Source organism: Telopea speciosissima, unplaced genomic scaffold, assembly GCF_018873765.1.
Source record: "Telopea speciosissima isolate NSW1024214 ecotype Mountain lineage unplaced genomic scaffold, Tspe_v1 Tspe_v1.0012, whole genome shotgun sequence".
Classification (NCBI taxonomy): Eukaryota; Viridiplantae; Streptophyta; class Magnoliopsida; order Proteales; family Proteaceae; genus Telopea; species Telopea speciosissima.
Genome location: NW_025317348.1, coordinates 30001 through 40000, shown reverse-complemented (window position 1 = coordinate 40000; position 10000 = coordinate 30001). Strand labels below are relative to the sequence as shown.

The following is a 10000-nucleotide window of genomic DNA, read 5'->3' as shown; positions in this document are numbered from 1 at the left end:
TTGCGCTTAACGAGTTAGAAGATGTTGCGTAGGCCGGTGAATCCAGGAAATACGTCCAATTACTTAACAGCAGGCTCAGATAAGTAGATTTGCTAAGTAGATGTGGAAGCGAGGGCAGGCTGAAGAAAGCTCCTTAACGGCATTGGGCATCAATCAAAGCCAGGGGAGCTAGGGCCTCCGAAAGCAGTCTTTAATCCACATCTTCCTCTTCGATTGCTCTTTCCCTTTTGTTTCTGAAAGCTGAACAAAGGCATCAAGGCAAGGAGCTAACCGAACTAAGCGAGCCAAACGCTCCAAAGCCGGGTAGCTAAGGCCAAAGAGCGGAGTCAGGCATTTATCTACTTTCTCTTTTTATCTTATATAGTAGTAGTCCTTCTTTCTCTGAAAGTGGAGTAAGGAATCAGTGCTTTACGATGGCAAACCAGTGTAGCTAACCAAAGGAGCGGAGGCAGGTCTCAAAGAATCTCCTTCTTAAGAGTCTCCTTAATCAACCCTTCCCTCCCTGAAAGCTCAAGAAGGAATCACTAAAGAATAAGGAAGCACGCCGACTCCGAAAGGAAGCTCGCGAGAGGGAAAGAGAGGAAAAGAACCAATGACATTCATCCCAAGCCGATTGCTTCTCTCGAGATGGTAGTGAGGAAGGAAAATGCTTTTATTCGTTCTTCCAAACGAACAGACCTAGAAAGGTACTCACTTATAACAACCTCGTCTGCCCAGCCCTTCTTCTTTCAAAGCTAGCTGAAAGCGGTTTCTTCAAAAGCGCGAAAAGCAGCCAAGCAAACAGAGGAAACGCCTCAATACGTAGGACCGGAGGGATAGAGATCACGGAGTAAAAGAAAGACATTCACTCTATCACCAGAATGTGTTGCACGAGCTTACGAGCCTGCTACTCACAGCTCAGATACGAAGGAACGAAGATTTCACTACTCAAGTACGCAATAATACCTCTAAAAAAGAGAGAAATAGAAAAGGGGAGTGCAGTGCGAAAGAAATCGTTGTTACACTCCCTTGCTTGCTCTCGTAAGCGGTGCTACAGGTGGAATAAGAGCTGCTCGAGAAGAAACTGTAGCTGTGGTTGAGCTAGTGCTTCATACCTTACTGGACAAGGAAAGAAAGGCAAGGAAGATCAGTACGGGAGAGAAAGTAGATTAGAACCTGATATGGTTGACTACCCAGGGCGTTGGTTGGCGCACTTGGCTGCTTCTCCCTTTGCCTGCCTCTCTTTGTCCAACTCGTGTATCAACGTATGAGAAGATTCCGTGATAAGAGAGATGAGGTAGCCGACCCGGCAATATGACATAAGAAAGATCAGTTCCAGCGGTCGGTCTGTAAAGCAAGATGGCAGGGCCGGTAGCCTTCTCTACTTAACTAACAAGAAGTGGAGTATACGAGTTCCACTCTTGCACTGTCATATTGGTAGCCGTTGTCCGTGTTTGATTGGGAAGTCCAGGCAGAGTGACTCTCATTGCTATCGGTGAAATGGTTCTCTTTCTCTAATCTCTTTGTAGAGGTATACCAAGGGAAATGTATGTGATAGCGTCGTAAACTAGTATAGGCTGAATCAGACAATCAGATAAGTCCAGCCTCAGTCAAGGTAGCAGTGGAGGACTTCCAATGCAGTGCCCGAAAGAATGCTTCGAACGAGCCACAAAGAAAGAAGGAGTAGCGCCATCACTTCCATTCCTGTATTTGTTGAGCCAACTACTCGAAAAATGAAGTATGATAGATCAGCCCCAGTAATTGGTTTGTAAAGAAAGATCATATGAGGTAGGCTACTCCAACAACAAATGAACCTGTCACAAGTCAAGATGTTTCTTTTAGCATTGGGATTGAGTTTGGTGTTCAGTCATCTACCGTACCGTCTCGATTGACAACAAGGAGACATTCCCGCTCGTACAGTTGAGCAAGCTTTCCCGTTCCCCTGTACGAATATGGATCATCAAATAATTTCGTCTGTAAGGCTTGCTTCATCTACCTGACTCCCCTACTACATCTCTTCGTCCGGACCACTGCCACTAACGGACCAGAAGAAGAACAAAGGGGAATCAGGATGAGTACCAAGAGGTCCAATTCCAATCTCTGTTTTCCCAACTCATGCATCAAGAAATGAAGATGAGATAGCCGACCCAGCAACGAAAGATAAGAGGGTTGATTACGTGATAATGAGATATGAATACCCGATCCGGCAATAAACATATAAGAAGATCACACATGATCGGTCAATCGAGATAGGTTACATTGCATGGATAGGGAACGGGGAGAAGATGGGAATGGTCTCTGCCCTTAACTATAACTAGGAATGCAGGTTCAAGTTTTGTCTCTGCTGGTCTGTCTTGTGTCAAGTCCCGGTAGGGAACTGATCGAAGCATCGGTAAATGAATCTATTCTCCAATCTCTCATTTGTAGTCCAACCTGGTATCTCGTGCAGAATTCATGTTTTCAGTCTCAGCTCTTTCCCTACTAAGGCAGGAACAAGCAACGGTTACACTCTGCCGATAAATGGGACAGGAAGAACCGGGTGACCCTCTTTTATCTTCCCTTGTTTACGGTCTGGTCTTTCCAAATCTATTGCTGTCTTACATCCATTAAGCAATGCTCCCCGCTAGGGATGGTCTAAAGAAAGGCCTTCCTGCGGGCATTCTTTAAGCTGGAAAACTGCTGTTAATGATCTTAGTTGACAGAGATTCCCTACCTGGGTCCTTTTTCGTGACTTTCTCTGGGCTAAGGTTTAGGTTTGGATGGGATATAGTGCATGAAAGACCTTTTCCGCTATAGAGCCAATATTGGATCCGATCCTGGCTTAGAGGAAATGCGAAGACGAAATCACATAGGTGTAGGCAGGCTAGCCGCCCTCGTGTCCCACGAAAGGAGCCGAGTCAGGAGCTTGTGCTTGACTAAGAGGGGGAAGCGGTTCAAAAGGAAAGCAAGCTGAGCTCGACCTTAAGAGATCGGTGGAGGTCTTTCCTTTCCTCTCGAGTGGATTGCCTCTACTCTATTAGACTTGACCTTCTGAAAGCGAGGAAAGTAGGTAGGCTAGGGAGATGCTCAAACCTGGGCTGTTATGAGAGCCCGGAAAGCTGGGCTAATAGTTGCTGTTTGCTCTTCCTATTGGGAAGCGGACTAGTCCTGGCAGTCTGTCCCCTCTAGTGATCCTAGCCAGTCCAGTTTCAGCAATGAAGGCCCGCAGCAATCAAGGGAAAGGAGATTCTTCCCCACCAACAGCTGTTCGATAGTCCAATCGTCAGGGTTCCGTCCAATCCTGAGCTCTCAACAGGCCTAGCTAGCTGCCTTAGAAGAAGAAGAAATGAACCCGATTCTCGAGTCTGGAAAAGAACCTTTGGACGGCGGTTCTGGAGAAAACCTGAATCGAACTATTCTTTGGCTTGTTCCAATCCCCTTGAGGTTGAGCATTAAATCACCTCAAGACCAGAAAGGCTTAGTGATCCATTAGTAAATGGGAACACTGCCTCCCCCAGTCCAATCGTTAGGTTTGGTGCGGAATGCCTTCGATCTCTTCCAAAAGTATATACCGAACTCCGATCCCGCATCCCAAGGAGAAGAATGAATCTCAGGTCGCAATGGAATGAGGGCTTAGAAGCCTAATTCAAATCAAATGATGGAACTACTAATTATCTATTTCTATCAGACTTCCCTATTTCTTTTTTCCTCTTCCTCGAAATCGCTATCAATGTAAAGGGGAGTTTAGCGCTATTCTAGGACCTCCCTTTGTACTTTTTTTTCCAGCTTCTTTCGCTTTGAAGCGGCTTGGCTATCTCCTCATCCACAATTCATGGATGTCTTTCGTGCTAGTTGGGAGCCGCACTCGGACTCTGTCCTTTATGCAGTAAAGGCGCTATCCGATTTTAGGTGAGGAATAGGGATTACTCCATCTGAGACATCGACTCTGTTCACCCGATCTCATCCCTTCAAAAGGATCAATCCCACCATCTATTGAGTTACGAACCCGATTCGACAAGTGGAGAACTTATGCCCGTAATGGCTAGAAATAGAATTGGCTAACTCCACTCGCGGCTACTTTTACAGAAAAACAGAAAGTCTTTTGGTCCTAAACCCCGTACATCACCCCTTCGAAAAGGAGCTTCTAACCCTTGTAAAAAGGGCCTGAGGCTAGCTATTCCTGACAAGGAATAGGAATCCCGTTCAATCGTATCTCCTGGCAGAAGATGCCACCCTTAAACCATAATATCCCATCCAGAAGCTTTAGAGGTTGAATCAGAAATCCCATCTCCCCCTGAAAAGGGAGGACCTGCGGCTAGCTTTCCTTCTAGCTCTTCCGTATCCAAAACCCAACTCCCCGGTCTATCCGCTCGTGGCTGTTAGATCCCCTAGCCTTCGATCTCGACCCTCCATACCAACTAGGCTTTTTGTTTAGTTCTCGTCGTTTAGGAACTCTAACTCACCGCCTAATCCGATTGATTTACCTTTCGAGGTGATATCCATCCCATCCCACTTCCAATGCCAAGTCTTAAGCAAAGTTGCCTCCATCTTGCTCTCTAGCCGTAGCCGGGGGAAGGGGCGAAGTGATGCCAAGAAGAAGCAGCTTTTGTTTGTGCCAACCCTCTTTTCTTTTCTCGCCTATAAGTAAGGGGAACTAGAGGTGATAAAGAAAGAAAGGAATGGAGCAGAGGCAGAGAAGACAGGGCTATTGCAGTGGCAGCTATGGGGATTCCTCCTACCACCGAAAGCTAGACGCCAAGGGGGTCTATCCTATCCTCTATCCTAAGCGCGATGGACGAGTACCCGCTCAAGCGAAGACTCAAGCTCGAGTGAAAGTTCAACGAATCCGAGATAGGAAGGACTATTAGTAGGGCGAAGGCTTTTCTAATCTTTAACTGAAGGTAAGGCTTCACTAGTGATATCCCTGGTATGAGTTGAGAATGTCATAGGAAGTCTCCTCTTCTAGGGCCAACTCCCTGTGTTATTGTAGCGAAGCGAGGCTTTTCACCGACTGATAATACCACCAAGTCAGTAGTAGTCCCAATAGTGGAATAGTCTATCCGATTAGACCTCTAGCCGCCCTAGCCTAGCAGAAGCAAGCTTGTTGCGCGCGATTCTAGCATACGCTCGTCGGCTCGTTCCTATCAAGCACCACAGAGTGCTGCGTGAGAAGCTGCTCAGCGCACTAGTGAAAAGAGGACTTACTAACCAACAAAAACTCCTCTTTCTTATTGGCCAACAAGAGATCCTCTTTCTACCGAACCAACGGCTCCGCTTTCTCCCGAAACAAGAGATCCCGATCCTTCCGCGTCCAAAGAAGCAACATCTGAATCATGCGCTCTTTTATCCGTCGAATCAAAAGAAAGAGGGATCATCCCCTGAATAATCCGCCGAATCAAAGGAATAGACTTGTTCTAGTTCCGGGTAAGTAATATTGAACAGAAGTTTCAACTGGAAAAAAAGCAAGCTACCTCTAACAAGCAAGTAGCTACCGCCCGTTCGCTTCGCTTCTGATCTTGCTACAGTGGAAGAGGAAAGAGGAGAAAGGGCTAGTGCTCAGACCTCCCTATGGTGTATGTGCTTATTCCTGCATGTGTTTAAGTTCTCTTAATGAATCTATAGACCGGAATGGTTGGGGTGTGCAGGATCACTCCTGATAGATTCACCGATCTGAGTGTGGTATTTCAATTCCTATAGGATTTGGGCTTAATCCTTAGAGCGCTCTCCGGTGGTGCTTCTAAATTGAAGAAGAGTCGCACTGGTACTTGACTTGATCAATGCGAGTAGCCTTCCAAGTTCTCAATTGGTTCTAATAAAAGCCAGCGACCGACAAAGAGTGCCTTATTCACTTTCGGGTACGACCGGTACACGTCTTGTCTGGCAGACTAGGGTCACCCACCCTCCGAACCATGGCAATCCTTCACTAGCGTTCCCCATGCTCTACAGAGCCGTTCCTTCTGACTGATTCCTTTTCATAACCAGACTACATCAACTACACAGACGAATGCATTAGGAGGAGCAAGAGTCATATTCTGTTCCGTACAAGTGATCAATAAGTGCATCACCTGAGGTATGGGAGGTCGGGAGCTCTTCTCGTGAGATCGATCCAAGGCGAAGGAGTAAACAGACTTAAGAAACCAACTAGCCAACTGGCTACGCCAGACCAACGTCAAAAGCAGCCTATGCCCGCTTATCTTTCTTCTTGCTGGTAGCGACTTCTTCTTCGCCGAAGTCTTCTTCCCGTTCTCGACAGCCTATTGATTGGTATGGTAACAAGGTTCACATACTTTTCCTCACATAGTACCATACATCAAAGTGTATGCGATCTGTCCCGCTGGCATAAAGGCGCGGATCCATCTTTATAGGCTTCTAGGAGTGAAAGAGCTTCCCCAAGCAAGATAGTCTTTATTATAAAAACAGAAAGCAATCTGCCGTACTCGCCAAATTGATTACAGGCTGCCACTCTCAGTTACCGGCTCTTGAACGAAAACCCCGGGCAGAGGGGCATATAAATTAAATGTGTGAAATAAAGTAGCAGCCTTTCCGGGTAATTTTCGTAGCGGTCTCATTTCAAAAATGGCTCCCCAAAACGAAGATGTCGCTGAAACTCCGTATTTTCGAACTCATATTCGTCTAAGTTGGCTGAAAACTTCTTTTAAGTTCTTCCTTTCCGAAAGCAGAATATGGGATTGAAGCCGGAATGAGAAGTAGTTCCGTTTCTATCCCCGATGGGGAATCAAAAGGATGGCTTACGATCCTTATTAGGAGCCAGAGCAGCGTTGAGCTAGAACCTGATCAACTGGAGTGCAACTAGAAGAGGCCGTTGAGAGAGGCCTTTAAAATGAGTTAAACCCGAAGCCCCATGGTCCGATATTATATAAATAAAGAGGATCATCAACGATTCCCTATCCGTTGAAGAGGGATTGGCTGTCTTGTTCAGTTTTGTTTTAGTAGCTCCTCTCCTTCTTGGTCGAGCCAATTAAATCTCCTCACCCTTTACTAAACTAAGAGGGGGAATAATTATAAAGAAAGGGCCGAACCGAGGTCTCTAAACGCCTCGTTACGTATACTCCACTCGCTTCCTTTTAGCTCTTCTTCTTTATAATAAGAACCGATCCGAGCATCACATCAGGCTTTCGGCCTGTATGGAACTAGCTTCGATGAACGAATTTTTTACGCTATGTACTTAGCTTAGAGGAAGGACTAAACCGCACCAAGGGGACCAATCAATCCCCAACCTGTCTGAACCTTTCAGTTGATGTGCTTTCCCCTGCGATTCCACTAGCCCCGTTATTCCACTAGTGCAGGAAGCTGGTCCCGATGCAAGAAGGTCGACCATAGTCCGAGGGTGGGCTCAACTGGTATAAAAAGGATCGGAAGAAGAGACCTACTAGCTTTAAAAAGGGCCTTTTGTCATCTCTACTTTTTCGTCGATCGCTTTATGGAATTCTGTTTCCAATATTCGGGAAGTGTGCCCATGGGTACGGGTGAGAGAATAGTCTTGGTTCTCTCTTTTCATCGAGATTGTTCTTTTCGTGATCACTCTTCAACCTTCCCAAAAAGGAAAGAGGTCCTCTGCTTCATCCTATAGATTGGGGAATTGAAAAACCTTCCTTCCTTTCACATGGAGGAAGAAGGGATCCTCCCTCAACAACTTGACCTGACCTACCAACTGACCTTGAAAAAGAATGAGAATTTCCCTCCGACCGTGGAAAAGCAAATCATGCCTTTGCCGTTCTTTAGTAGTTTCACTATCCATAATGAAATCGAATGCAATCAACAAGCGGTGTGCGCGTCACCCAACCCAACTAGAGCGCTTTAGCGGGAATAAAGGAAAGCAAACTGAGCTGCTTGAGTGCGCTAGGCTAGTGCGCTGAGCCTTCTCATTCTGCTGTGCCCGGGGTGGTGCCCAAAGCAAGCGCGCGTCACGGTGAATTCGCATATATTATGTAATGGTTCTTCCCCTGAACAAAGCGAAGCGACACTCCTATCGGAGCCTTGCGCGCGTCAATGGATCTTACGTCGAACAGGTTACCGACCCGCAAAGCTCCGCAGAGCTGTCGTATGCGGGCACTACTGGGCCCACGGCTTCTCGATGCCAATCTCGCACTTGACACGCAATACACACCTGATTAGAAAGATCACTAGGGAATTGAACCGCTAGTACCGGGGGTAGATTCCTTCTGATCTGATTCCCGAACACCACACTCTCGAAGAACAAATGCACAATACTATATATGAAATGATCTAGTTGATTCAAGCAAGACAGGAATGAGAGTCTCATCAGCTCATGTTGGAGAATCAGTGAAAATAGCAGATTTAGGCTCAAAACAAGGGATGTTAGACATGAAATCAATGGTTTCGGGAAGCCTGTTCCTAGCGCACCGAACAAGCCGTACCGTACCATACTGAGCAAAGGTAGAAAGAGAAAAGGAATGTGAACTCTCTCTTAGGGGGTCTTCCTGTACTGAATGACTGATCGACCCAATAGACTATTATTGCACTACTTGTTTGTGGTCTTCCTTACTCACTGACTTGACTGACTAACTGATTCGGGGAACGAAGCCCCTAGGTAGACGGTTCGCTTGCTTCAGTCATGTCATCAGGGTAAACAAACCTGCTGAAGTCAATCAATGCAGGCATTCGCTTAGCACTACTCTTGCTATAGGTTAGGTTAGGACTTCTATCACACTGTTATAGCTATAGGTAGGCGACAAAGAAGGTCTTTCTCAAGCGTTGTACGTTCAGTTCAATCCATGGTTGGAATGACTGATCAATGGTACTCTGATTCCACTACCGGCTGACTGGACTGATCCAGGTAGCTCAGATCTAGGTTATACAGTTCGGTGTGAGATGGTTCGGTTGGTGTAGTGTGTTAGGGATAGCTGAACAGAGAAAGAGCAGCTTCTCACTGTGCCCGGTTCCCAAAGCATTGAAAGAAGACAAGGAGTGGACCTACCTAGAGGAGACTTCCTTCTACTATCAACTCATACTATCAGATAAGGGTCTACTACAGCTGAGACTGAAAACATGAATTCAAAACAGACACGAGTGGGACCACCTTAGCTAATTGTGATACCCCTGACTAATTCCCTTAGGGCATGACTCAGGAACAGAACAATTCTCTCTTTCTTCCTTTTTTTTGTGCTCTTGCTCGGATAGCTCTCACTATTGGTTGGTTACTGACTGGTTTAGATCATTCTGTTCACTCTTCCTTCTCGGATCAAGGGCCTTCCCCTTACTACACCCACCGTCCTTGGCTATTAGTTACTGAGCTCTTGCTATAGCTGACGGGCTAGGGCCTCTTTCTAGCTCTTGCTCGCGCATTTGGGCTCTACTTCATTCTTTTTCAAAGAACTCCTCCCCTGGCTACTACTCGAATTCATTCCTCTCGGTAAGTGAAGCTCCCTCCACCCGCCGCCCTTCGGTCAACTCAAAGAACAGGCCATTAAGGACATTGTTGAACGCTAACTGAGTGCTTCTAGGTTAAAGGGAAGCACTATACTCACTCCACGGGAACTAGCCTAACGGTTTGCTTCAGATTTAGCATTCCCCTCCCCCTTCCTGGATTTCGCGTTATTGTCTGCTATGCTAGCCTATGATGAAGGCCGGATCGGTATGGAAGCCTGGGCCATAAAGTGTGTTTGTGCGCAGGAGAAAAGGAGGTCAAGGCCATCCCGATAGGTTACCAGAAATCCTCAGCCTTCCGTGACAAGGCGTAATGGCAGTCCACTTCCCCCGGGTTGCGGAATGAAGTCCCAATGGAAGCAGGTAGAGGGCTCTACAAGCGCCTTCTGCCGATCACGGCCCTTGCCTTAAGTGTTGTGCCTATGGACGGTTGGGATTCTGCCGTAGATCGAGTTCTGGATGGGGCGCAGGTCTGATCCTCGAACTCCCAGTCTATCTCAATTCCGTAACAGCTTCTGTAGATCTAGCCGGTTACGGTAAATAACCAAAGAACGAACCAAGTCCCTACTGCTAACCAGTCTTCTTTCCCGACTCCTTCTCCCTAGACCGACCCACCCACCTGCATTCTTTTTCA

At 46.7% G+C, this 10000-nt stretch overlaps 1 long non-coding RNA gene across 1 annotated transcript in view; it reads left to right on the top strand.

Annotated features, from left to right (window-relative positions):
* Positions 1-10000, top strand: part of LOC122647111 — an 18351-nt gene that overhangs the window by 7141 nt on the left and 1210 nt on the right. Inside the window, exon 2 of the long non-coding RNA XR_006330795.1 lies at positions 8392-8395. This is a non-coding gene — a long non-coding RNA (uncharacterized LOC122647111). The remainder of the gene's footprint in view (positions 1-8391; positions 8396-10000) is intronic.